The following is a 13,098-nucleotide window of genomic DNA, read 5'->3' as shown; positions in this document are numbered from 1 at the left end:
ATTGAAAAAAAAGAATATTTTTTTCCAAAAAGACTGCACTACATCAATTTAAGCATACTGCTCAGGGAAACAAACTGCACCTGCAATTCCCACAACTGCTGTCCTCCAAGTCTGCCAACTGCAGAGGTGTAAAAGTCCGGCTTCAGAAAGTCTGGCTCTCATTTTTGTTCCAATCATTCACTTAATCAGCTGATCCTAGCATTCTAACTCTGAAGCCAGGTAGGTCATTATTGAAATCACTTGTGGATTAATACTTTCTACTTCTACTTTATACATCTCTGAACTTAACAAATAATAAGACAAGTTGGGATTTCAAATACATCAGATAAAATAATATGAAGAAAATAAAACTGAGAAAAAAAGAGATAATGTAAAGAAAGTGAGAAGAGTGAGCAGGCAGGGCAGAGCCTAGCCAGCCGAAGACACAGAGAGGTAGAAGAAGAATCTTTATTATTTCCCGTAAATATCCAAAACAGATATTACCATATTATTACCATATAATATCTACTGCATTCACATCTTATCTGAGAGCAGGGGGTGTGGGTGCGTCTTTTCAAACAGCATTAATTATCCTAGGTTACAGAAACATCATATGCACTTACTTTACTGCTTTACTATTTCTCGCATAGAGACCTTTAACACAATATCAAACATGAATAGGTTATCGTTTCTCATTTGACAAATAGTTAGACTGGAGTTCAGGTCTCTCTCCGAGAACCTAAAGCTGGGAAAGAAGGCACAGTAAAGCGGCCGGGGGCACTGTGTACATATATTTGTACAAATGTATAAACAGGGGCACTGTGATTACAAAGGCTCTTGCCAATATGGAGAATTTTCCACTGATTAAGGTATACAAATTGCAGCCTCACAGAATTGCACATCAAATGTGTACTAACATAAGCATAATCACAACAGACATCATCATCTTTACATTACCAAAATCATACCATACAGGAACTTTAGGCCTAGCTTTATGATTGAAAATAAGTATTTACTTCACAAGTGAAAGTAATTTATCTCATGCTTTCTCCTTAAGTGAAACTCTTCATCAGACGGTGGTCTGTGCAGTGGGAGATGGTGGTCTACAAGATGCAGCACTCTTTTTCTTTTCTCCTTCTCTCTGACAGTAAGAATGGCAATTATGAGTATGATTAACTGACAAGTATGAATTGATCATAATTATGTATGTGCCTGTGCCTAGTTCAAAGTTACTGAAAGATGGACAGATTCAAACAAAGTAGACTATGGGATGATGACTTCAAGTTAAAACTGAAGGTAGAGACTTTCTAATGATGAGGCGCAGCCACACTGAGCAAACAACGTCTATGGACGTCCAAGACAAGTTGATATCACGTTGGTCCGTCCAGGCTATGATCTGGACGTCTATTTGACAGCCAAAATGAGTAGATAAATAGCATTGAGACCAGGGGCGATTCTAGGATCAGACCTTTGTGGGGGCTCAGCCCCTAACAGGGGCGTCACTAGACCTCAAGCTGTGCTGGGGCAGAAGACCCCCCCTAGTGGGGTACAGGGGCATGCTCCCCCGTAATAACATTTAGTATATTTTAATGTTTAAATGTATCAATCTGATACACTTTGAAAATAAATCCAATGGTTATAATTGATTATTTGTATCTATGGATAGAAATATTGGCGCTGTAGCCTAAAGTATTTTGCACTTCAGAATATTAACCATGCACACACACAGGTGGAATAGTTATGATTCTGCAATAAGCTTACAACAACAAAATATATAAAATAGCGGCAGTCATAATAAAATACCTGGTAATGCCCAAATAGTTTGCCTTAAAGTACATTATTTCTCAGTAATCCACAATTGTGTTTTAAAACACAATGACAAATGTCCCACTGCCCCACTCCATGGTATGAGCGCCACAGATTAAGAGGCAACAAATTGTAAGACATTTTACTTTTGTATTTAGGCTTACCTTCTTCTTGCTTCCATCTTTTTTCATTTTCTATCCCTTGGTGTCTAATATCAACAAGGAGGCACAATTTGAGCATTTCTCCAGCATGTGCCAGATGAACTACAGCATCGGTAAACCTCGTTGTCCAGTGAGACGAATAAAAGAATACTGTGATCGAATAGGAGTTGTTGAACTCATCAATGAGCTTTAAGACGGACTTTAAAACTTTTTTATACTTATCGACCCCTCTCTGTAGATCTTCTCCATGTTTTCCCTGTTTTTTCAGTGCCCGTAAGGCCTCTCTCCCTGTCTCCAAAGAATCTGACAGGTTTCTTATGTGGTTATTGAATCGAACTGTTTGTACAATTCCGATGACTCTCTCCACAGCGTTGCTTTCTTGGACTGCTTCATCTATTAGGTTATCTGCCATTGCAAAATGATGGTATCTAAAAAGAAAGATTGATAAAAACAGGTAATTCAGTCATTAAGTCCATTTATTCATGTAAATAATAATAAAAATGTTCACATTGTGTCCTATAGATGCGTTAAAATCATGAGGGTCTGAAGTGCATTTTGAAGCATATGATTTAACCCTTAGAGCCAGACGGATAAAAATTGCGTCCAATATTTCTGTCGGGCGCCAACAATGGACCTCAAAGTTGCAAAATGCAAGGATACATGAATCATCCTATATTTGCACGAACAATAATGGACAACAGCTCTTCAACTTGGCCCATTAAAAATCTAAAAAGTATAATTTTTGGCTCTTTAAATGTCAATGTTTCAAAATCGTCATAGAGTTGTAATATTAGAAGATATTAGATGGAAGCAAGGCGGCCATCTTGAATTTGAACATTGAATTTTTTGACCCAAATAGTCTCAGAAACCATGTGTTATGCAGCACTGTGGGCAAAACCATTAAAAAGTTAACTTCCAGCATTGGCTTACGGCAGCCATTTTGGATATAGGGCTCTCACAAAATTTCCCCACATTTTTGTGAGGGGCACCCCGGCTAATTTTTTTCTTTAACCTTTATAGATGACAAATCTAGTGAGAAACGAACATTCGCTCTCCACGGTCACGGAACTGCTATAGATGACCCAACTAGTGGTTGTGTTTCTACAATATGTTGGCACAAAATATAATTTCTGTCAGAAACCAAGTAGGCTAAATGTTTTCATTGTCATCGTGAACTATGACTATGTCCATGTTCAGTATGTTTATCATTTATTCAAGCAGTGACATTTGGTTTAATGCATAACATGACGTGTGTCAGACAAAAGATGGGCCTGTCCCTCTCAAAACGCGTTAAAATAGTGTGATTAGTGTCATGTCCATGTGTAACACACCCTATCAGAATGTTCAAGGGTATTATGGGTAGGGCGGAGGAGGTGGTATTCATTACAGTTTTTTTCAATTGTTTACACACAATTTTGAAAACCGGGTTCTTTTTTTGAAAATATAATCACAATTATCCAAGCACCACACTCAATTTGCATAATTCCTCGGTTGTTTGCAAAATGACACACTCAGTCAAAACATACACACTTCAGTCAAAACATATACACATATTTATGAAAATGCTATTAGTTTTCATTTGACCAACACAGTCCTCAATGATCAGACACTATTGCAGCCAGTTCCACACTGCTGTGATAAATAAAAACACATTTGTAAAAAAATTATGTTAGGAAATAGCATGTGCTAGATTTTTGGCCAGACATTGTTATGTAAGGGATCATTTAGATGACAAAAAATAGTGACAAACCTATGAAAATTCTTCATGATTAGTTTGTGATATAGGGAGAATGTATACAAATAGGCCTATAAACGTACCAAGTACTGCACAACACTGATGCTGCATTTTCAAATTAGCACATGTGTGCTTCCGCACCTGGTGGATGAGGTTATCCTATTCGTTCATTAGTGTGGTCATTGGCAATCCGGGGCTTTGTAATGGCAAGGAAGTAACCTCACAATCCTTATCTGTGTCTAATGGCCACCTTACACCAAACAACTTTGACAAGATTTGGGAAAGATTCGTGAAAGATTGTAGTCTTTTAACTAATGGCCCCCATTCAAGCTTTACTCAAAAGACTCCAATCTTTTAAGAATATTTCCCAAATCTTGTCAAAGTTGTTTGGTGTAAGGAGTAGCCTGACGAGCCAGACCCACATTAAAATGTAGGGTCTGGACACTCACCGTTTGCAGTGCTCAGTCCGAGGGGCGGGATAATCAGTTGTCTTTCAAATTCCCTCTGCACGCAATAGGACAGCGGCAGCGCTATGAGTCCCATGCGTTTCCCACCAGCAGAGCTAGTTGGCTAGTTCAAACGTTTGCCAACTTAATAAAAGCTTAACTCGTGTCACACTGTTCGCCAGCAGCAACATCCATCTTATTTGTTTTCAAGTAGCAGGGAATTCAAGCCAAACCGTTGCAACTCTGCCATCAATCATTATGTTAAGCCCACCTAACGACTCTATACACGATTTCATTGGCCTGATTAAGTTTCGATTTCTGGAGCTCACAAGCCAACGGAGAGTTGCTAGACTAGCCCTGGCAGCAAATGTAATTCGCTGCCGCTAGGGGCGCGTCTAGATTTCTAGGCTATGTAAGGAGGCCAAAAGGTGTGAAAATGTGTGTAGAGATTTACAAATCACTGTGTGTAATGTTTTGCAAATTGTGTGGAAGTTTTTATTTTAGTGTGAAAACAATCATGCTCAGTAAGCAACAGACGTGTCTATGTGTGGTCCATATTATTTAGATTAAATTCTGCAATATCTCCTTAATTCATAAGTAAAGCTGAGATATAACAATTAGCAACTAGAAAAGAAACAAAAAATCCTGGGGGAGACACCCCCGGGTTATTATTATTAGGCTATTATGACTGGCCTGCCCCCACTGCTAAAAAAAAATTTAGAGGTCATGGTCATCTCATTTAAATGGTGGGAAGGTCAAATGTAGCCTAACAAGTAGGCCTATAAGTCAGAAGAGCTATGCGACTTATTACACATTTAATTCACCTGAACAGTGTTTGAATCCTGTTTGTACTCACTGGAAATCTTGGACCTAGCAGTTACTGCACAAAGCACAGATTCCATTACTGTTATCTGTCATCACAGACTTCATTCCATATTAGCCACCAACAACTGGCTAATGATGTTGTTATGTATGTACAAAATACAACATTTGAACACCCATATTGCTGCTGTTGTACTTCACCGTATTTACAGCTGTTAATGTGATTACTCATAGCCACTTTAATAATAAGAAGGCTAACAGTTTACTTACAAAAAAGCAGGTTCGCTACTCACCTCGAAATAATTTGTTGCAAAAATGGCAACAACAGGATATTATAGGCCTACAGGAACTCGACGAAGCCCGTCCGGTAGCCTTCGCGGAGCTTACTAAAACTCTAAAAACTATTTTCCACGGTGTTAAGTATTATATAGGCTAGGCGACCAGGGGCGTTTTGAAGTTTTCAGTTTCTCTGTTGCATAGGCTATGCGAAGCGAGCGCCACGCCTCCTCGTAGCCTACATTACCCATCCAGTTTCTTGCAGCTCAGCATCTCCGTCTCCGCAATCATACCAGTCACACCCATAGACATGTCACACCCTCACCTTTCGGGTTGCCAACCATTTCGTAAAATACGGAATCATAAATGACTGAGTCTACAGTTGGAACATGTACAGTCATGGTCGTAGATAAAGGACACCGAGGTCATGTCCTCGATATTTTTTATTTTTTTATTACAATTATCAATGCACCGTCACGTGACACGTCGTTGCAGATACCTCTGACAAGTCAAAACGAAAGAGTCCTATATAGATAGATAGATAGATACTTTATTGATCCCCAGGGGAAATTCAAGGTCTCAGTAGCATACAGACATCACACACACATTCACTAACAGCAGAAAAAAGTAATTAAAAGTATATAATATAAAAAAACACAACTAAGCAATAAGGACAGTAGAAGATAAAGAATATAATAAATATACTAAAATAGAAATTATACTAAATAACACTTAATCTAAATCAATTCTAAAAACAGTATCCACATAGTGGGCGATTGATCAAGAGGCACTTGCAATGACTGAGGCAGGGACTGAGTCTGTGATTCTCTGTGCATAGTAAGGTAAGGTAAGGTGATCTGTGTGAGTGAGTGTCATGGTGATGGTGCAAATGAGTAAGTCCAACAGTGCAACAGTGCAAGAATAAAGTCTAGAGACCAGCATAAAATAAATATGGACATATCAGCGAGTAGGCAAGGTAATATAAAAAAAAACTATAGACTATATATATATATATATATAACTATATTAAGAAAAGGTATAAGTGTGGCCACAATTCGGCTGTGGCATGGAGGGAGGAGTTATGCATATGTGCTAATATAGCACGCAAACAGTGAGGCAGTAAGACAGTGGTAAAAAGTGGCTAGTGGACAGACAATATCCAAACATGGAGGGGGTGAAGAGGCAGACAGACTATGCGGAGAAGTCTATCTCTCCTCTTCCCTTAAGTGAAGCATTGAACAGTTCAATGGCCCTGGGGACAAATGACTTTCTCAGTCTGTTGTGCAAGGCAGTGAGCGAAGTCTCCAGCTGATCTGCTTAACAATAGTGTTGTGGAGTGGATGACACTCATTGTCCAAGATGTTGATCAGTTTGTTCAGGGTCCTTTTGTCAGATATTGAAGTGATGCATTCCAGTTCAGCTCCCACTACAGAGCCAGCTTTCCTTACCAGCCTGTCAAGTCGCCCCGCATCCTTCTTCTTTGTGCTTCCTCCCCAGCATACCACTGCGTAGAAGAGGACGCTGGCAACAACAGACTGGTAGAATATCCTGAGGAGCTTGCTGCACACATTGAAGGACCACAGCCTCCTCAGGAAGTACAGCCTGCTCTGCCCTTTCTTGTAGAGTGTGTCAGTGTTGGCTGATCAGTCCAGTTTATTGTCCAGGTGGAGACCCAGATACTTGTAGGTGCTTACCACCTCCACATTGACCCTATCAATGGAGACTGGTAGCAGAGTGGGCTTACACCTGCGGAAATCCACCACCATATCCTTGGTCTTTGAAGTGTTGAGTTGAAGATGATTGAGTTTGCACCATTGCACAAAGTCCTCCACCAGGCTCCTGTACTCCCCCTCCTGCTCGTTCCTGATACACCCCACAATTGCAGTATTGTCAGGAAACTTCTGCATGTGGCATGACTCGCTGTTGTAGCAGAAGTCAGATGTGTACAGGGTGAACAGGACTGGAGAGAGCACAGTTCCTTGTGGCGCTCCGGTGCTGGAGTCCTAGAGTCGTCTCAGCCATCACAAAGTGTTTCCTTAACTAATTAACGAACGCAACGCAACTCATATACTCACCAAACTGCAATACAAATCCACTGTCCAAAATAAATAAACTTCACGTAGGCCTATTGTTAATTTCTGCCAGTAACCTTAATGTCTTATCAAAGTTAACGTTTGGAAAGCCATCAGAAGTTGAGCAGACAAAGAGAGTTAAGTTGAGAAAGATAATGGTTAAATGCATAGGGCTACCAATAAGATGCTAACGACTAATAAAAATGGTATGTTGAAATTCAGTGGAGATAGGCCTACAGTTAGCTAACCTGCGCTGAAAATTAAGCAATATCAATGTTAGCCTATGGATAATTAATGTTGTGAAAGATATTATCTCATGGCCCAAACATAACCTGTTGTCAAATTATATAAATTATTGGTCAGTAATGTTGTTTTAAGAAATCCAACACAGGAGACAGGAGATAGAAATCAGGCAGTTGAGGAGAAAGAGGAGGAGAAATGATAGGTGAAGGGCCCACTCAAGCTATTGAGAGTCAGTATGTTATAAATTATAATTTTACAAATTATAAATGCATCATTTGCTATGCTGATGAAGAGAAGCAGCTCATTCTTATTAACAGATTGAGCAGGGTCCATTATAAATATCCAAAGCCAATTTGGGAAAAGGCTCTTGAGATCTTGAGATATACAGGTGCATCTAAAAAACATTTGAATATTGTGGAAAAGTGTGTTGGTTCAAATTATAAACAAAACATATAAACTGAACAAATCTATGGTTGTTGGCAAAATGATCATGATACCCTTTACATTTCAGCCCTCTCTATGGTTTAGTCTTGTGTAGGCCTATAGCCTATAGGCTACTTTGCTAAATGAGGGGCAGCCATGTCCTACTGGTTAGCGCTTCGGACTTGTAGCCGAAGGGTTGCCCCGAACCCCGACCAGTAGGCACGGCTGAAGTGCCCTTGAGCAAGGCACCTAACCCCGCACTGCTCCCCGAGCGCTGCTGTTGTTGCAGGCAGCTCACTGCGCCTGTGTGCTTCACCTCACTGTGTGTTCACTGTGTGCTGAGTGTGTTTAACTAATTCACGGATTGGGATAAATGCAGAGACCAAATTTCCCTCACGGGATCAAAAGAGTATATATCCTTATATATACTTATGAGCGTGATTTATGCTATAATGTATGAAATATATTTATGGCAATGTATCATTTAGTTTCTACAAAATTCGGAAGAACCCCCTAGCATTTTGTGGTGCCCAAAATCCTGACTATGGCCTTGGGCAAAACCAGTCGCGTTGGTAAAATGTACTAAATTAAGTTATTGTGCTCACATGAACGACCATAAACTAAGCATTCCAACGATATGTATATCGAGGGTATTGCAAAAAGTATCTCTAAGATAACTGCATCCAAAGTTGGAAGGTGGGGTGTTGCCTTGAGCAGCTTGCGGCCACAGTAGGTCTACCATGCGTCTCCTTCTGGCGTCCGAATGGTTAGTTTGAAATATTGTGTCCGGATACGGTACTTTAGTTGGTTTGTTTAATGCTGTTGAAGTTATCATGTAGGGCGCCTAGCTAACGCTAGCCTACGTTGTTGGGTTTTCATGTTGCCTTGATTTGCTTTTGTTCTAAAGCTGTAGTAGCATCTATATCAGTCATCTTTGTGGTTTAGAGAAGACTGTACTCTGGCTCATTTTTAATGACAAGTTCTCCATGTCCATGTTTATTATGATATAATATCATATAGGGATTGTCAAAGTTTTTTTTTTTTTTTCCCGTCATCTACTTCCTGAATTTTTGGTCAACGATACCCGGGACACCGAACCACCGGGGCACATGAAATTTGGTGGGTATGTAGCCCCACTAGACTTTTACGGAAAAATTTTGTTTCGTCCCCGGGGGCCACTCCACCCCCGTGCTGGGCCCCCCGAACCACAAAAAAAGAAGTTTTTTTTCTAAATAACTACCTGAACCGTGGCACTGAGGATGAAGAATCTTTTATGGTATGTTGGTCTCAAGGGCCCACATCAATCTGGCCTATAATCACTCATTTGTGATTTGCACCCCCCCGGTAAAAAATGAAAATGCAATATTATTCTGCTTTAATCGCCCCTATCTTCAGTTAAGATGTTCAGAACTGCACCAAATTTTATGTGTATGATTGTCCTGGCATTCTCTGGGGGTATGCCAAGTTTCGTAGAATTTCATCCATGGGGGGGTCTAAAAAAAATTAGGTTATATGTACATTTAGTGACTGTACACTCATTGGCCTGTAGATGGCGGTGCACACATATACACATGCACACACACACAGGCACCCACATACTATCGGTATTAGAACGGCCGATACATAATTACAAATTCAGTAGGATTAAAAGAAAGCCATAATAAATATTCATCACCATCATCATGGCTGCATTTCCAGTATTGGCGATAAGTAGTCGTTTGTCCACTAGATGGCGCATCGTTGCAGTGAGACGTAATTTTGTTGGAAGTTAAAAGTGGGTTGAAAAAAACAATGGACGCTTCCTACAAGGACTGTAATTTACCGCAGAGAACGTCTAATAAGGATAGGACGATGTTCACATGAAATGTAATTCCCATTTCTTCTTGAAGCCGACATAAATCTGAGGATGTTTATCGGACATGCTTGGTTTTTACTGCAGGTACGTTAATCTTATAATATCAATAAGGACCTAGGTAATGTTACTGTTAGCGTTGGTTGAGTGATGGAGGCCAATTTTATTGATTGCATTTGTAGAAAACTAGAAATGCGGATATACCAAGCAAATTGATAGCAGCACTGTAATTGTATCTTTCGACTGTCATTTGTTGCACGTGCTACAAAAATCATTCTGTGCAATGGAAGATTTACCAACGTTACTGATACAGTTTTGCCTATACATGCGTGAGACTAAGACGCCTGTTTATTTCGTTTTAAGTGCGTGCAGGGTGTGTGAGAGGGGAATCGATGTGCTTTGATTCCAGCTTGGTAGTTGTAGTCTGTGAAATTAAAAAGCACGTGTGTGTGAAGTATCCAAACAATGACACCTTAATTTCATTATGGTTGCTTTAGCAACACACCTTAAGCTACTGTGTAGTGGGTCCTATTTAGAAGTGGCTACTTCATTCGCGCTTTCCTTAACTCATGGAGCTGCATGAATTTTATTAGAACTTTTCGCCACAATATGGCAGTTTAAGTCCGCTTGATACTGTAAGGCGTAAGCCATTGGTTTCCAAAGGAGATTTTATTTGTGTCGCCAGCATAGCCTATTGACAATTTATGTTGTAAATAGGCCTACCTTATAAGCCTACCTGTAGCTTAGGGAAGCTAACAGCTTTCTATTAGGATCTAGTTTGTTAGTTACAGTTTTGTCATAACTCCTTGATGCATTTTTGCATTTAGAATAGCCAGAGCGTGGATATCTCAATCGGAAAATTAAACAATATCGGGTGCCATGGACTAGGCTGGGTGAACCCAGCCTGATCTGCCCGCTATTTATTTTTTGATTTCTTAAAAGATTGAGCTTGGTCTAGTGAAAGCCAGACTAGCCATGGACCTCAGTTACACAATGCAAGGGAACATGAATCAGCCTATATTTGCACGAACAATAACGGACAACAGTTCTTCAACTTTGGCCCGTTAAAATGTGTATTCAGTCTAGCGACGCATTTCATCAAGGCCCATTTGGACATGTCAGTTATTTGCACCACTGGTTAGATGTAAAACAGCATTTTGTTTCAGACTACTGTTACTTAATTTGTGCATTAACAATAACGTTTCAGACTACTGTTACTTAATTTGTGCATTGACAATGAAGTATTACATGAACTAAAGATGACTAAAATCTTATGTAGATGAAGAAACATTCACAAAAAATCCATCCATCCAAAAATGACCTTTGTTTTTGATAGCTTTTGAAAACGGCATGGAACTGACAGAGATGTTTTTGTTCATAAACAAACAAACAAACAAACAAACAAATAAATACATAAATAACATTATGCTGATACCTTTTGCTTTTCCCAAATACAATGTAGCCTACAGGTGTAAATGACCTTTCAACAATCAGTTGCAATGGATGAACTGTGATGAACTGCCCTACTTGTGATTGTTTAGAGATTTTAAAGGTTTTATAACAATGCTACATCTTTTTTGGCTATTCTACAATCTATTCAACTTTTCAGCACCAGTAGGCTACTTTCTGTGCAGCCGCACACACACACTCAGGCATGCCAAACAAGCATACACAAAAGTTTCAAGAGTGGGGGATGGAGTAAAATATGGAGACAAATTGAAGTGTGATTTATTTTCGCGGAACGGCTGTACAGGACTGAGCGGCGGTCATATTTTGTACCGCTATGCGGTACATCTAGTTGAAGTCATGTTACACATATATTATATTTGCATTATTATATATTATATGCATGCTAGACACTAACCAGCACCACCATATTAGTCAGACCTCTGCCATTATGCATGTGACATAAACATATTATTATTACAGGCTATTACTACCTATTGAATATGATGCCGTCTGTTAGGTTTACATTTAAACGTGACATTAGGAACAAAGTGTGGGTGTCGCTTTCTCATATCACAACATGATAGGACCGTCTTATTGCGGGAAAACTAGCTCAGGGCTCCCACTAATTCGGTGACATGGTGAGATGCAGATTTTACCTTATTACAGGGATTTTCAACCAGTGGTCCGTGACCATGATTCAGTAATGTAGTTTCAATGTAGGAATCATTATTTTTATTCAGTGGTGGTCCTGAGGTTGCGTAGTTAGTCAGAATGGTGGTCCCTGGTTCATCAGTTGAAAACCCCTGCCTTATTACATTGTCGCCCCCTCTGTTACATTCCACTGCTAGCAACCTGCCGATTCAGGCTGTAGATTAGCGTCCTTATCAAATGCGGGAGAAAAGTTTCCAAACTTTTTAACCTGTGCACTTTTCTGTATTCTGCAGCACTAGGCTTTGAACGTCTCATTCATGAATGTTATTTAACAGCTATCACTGAAAATGAATTACTTGCTCCCGCATTTAAACCGTCTGTGGCATTATTTGACAGTCAATGCGTTTTCACTGTATAGCCTATAGCCTGCCACGCTGCGGCGCCCCTGGTGGTTTGGCACCCTAGGCAGTTGCCCAGATTGCCCATGCCTTCCGCCGGTCCTGGTTGTACTGACATCATTTATGGCAGTGTTTCCCAAAGTGTAGGCCATGGCCATCAAAGTATTGCAGGTGGGCCGTGAGAGCCTCCTCGTAAATGTAGACAAATAATTGTATGTGATGACATGAAAACACTATTCAAGGGCTATTAAGTAAATCATTTAATGGAAAATACCAACACTTCACAGATCACCTCTCACTTTATTTGTTTCAAACAGTGGAACTATTTCAACAGAAGGGGATCACTTGTATTCCCTAACGCCTGTGTAGGCTAAGTATGAATGTATCAGGCATGTGGACCAAAATGAGCATTTTGTGTTTGGAAATTTTCTTAATTTTATTTTTGTTGACCAGTAGGTGTCCCCGGGTAACCTGACTCTCGCCAGATGAATTTCGTTCCGCCTAGCTCCACTCATCCATCTGGGACCAATCCATTGGAGTGTTGCTTCAGAAGGCTGGGCATAATCAAAAAATGCTTGCATATGATTGAATAAGCCACTTGTCCGTCATCTATTGACGTGCTACTTCAACCACTCACATCAAAGCCAACCCGTGACGCTGATAACAGTCTCACAGTCGCTTCTACGGTATGTCACATCTATGAAACTCCCGCCCTGCGTCCTGATTGGCTGTACCATAAAATCAGGTGCAGAAATCACTCTCAATGGAAGAGGTCCCAGATGGAT

The sequence above is a fragment of the Alosa pseudoharengus genome, unplaced genomic scaffold (assembly GCF_046254945.1).
Source record: "Alosa pseudoharengus isolate Yale_2024_CS ecotype anadromous, Long Island Sound unplaced genomic scaffold, YU_APseudo_1.1 YU_APseudo_1.1_scf_1, whole genome shotgun sequence".
NCBI lineage: Eukaryota > Metazoa > Chordata > Actinopteri > Clupeiformes > Clupeidae > Alosa > Alosa pseudoharengus.
The sequence above is the reverse complement of the archived record's forward strand: the minus strand, read 5'-3'. Positions refer to the sequence as shown.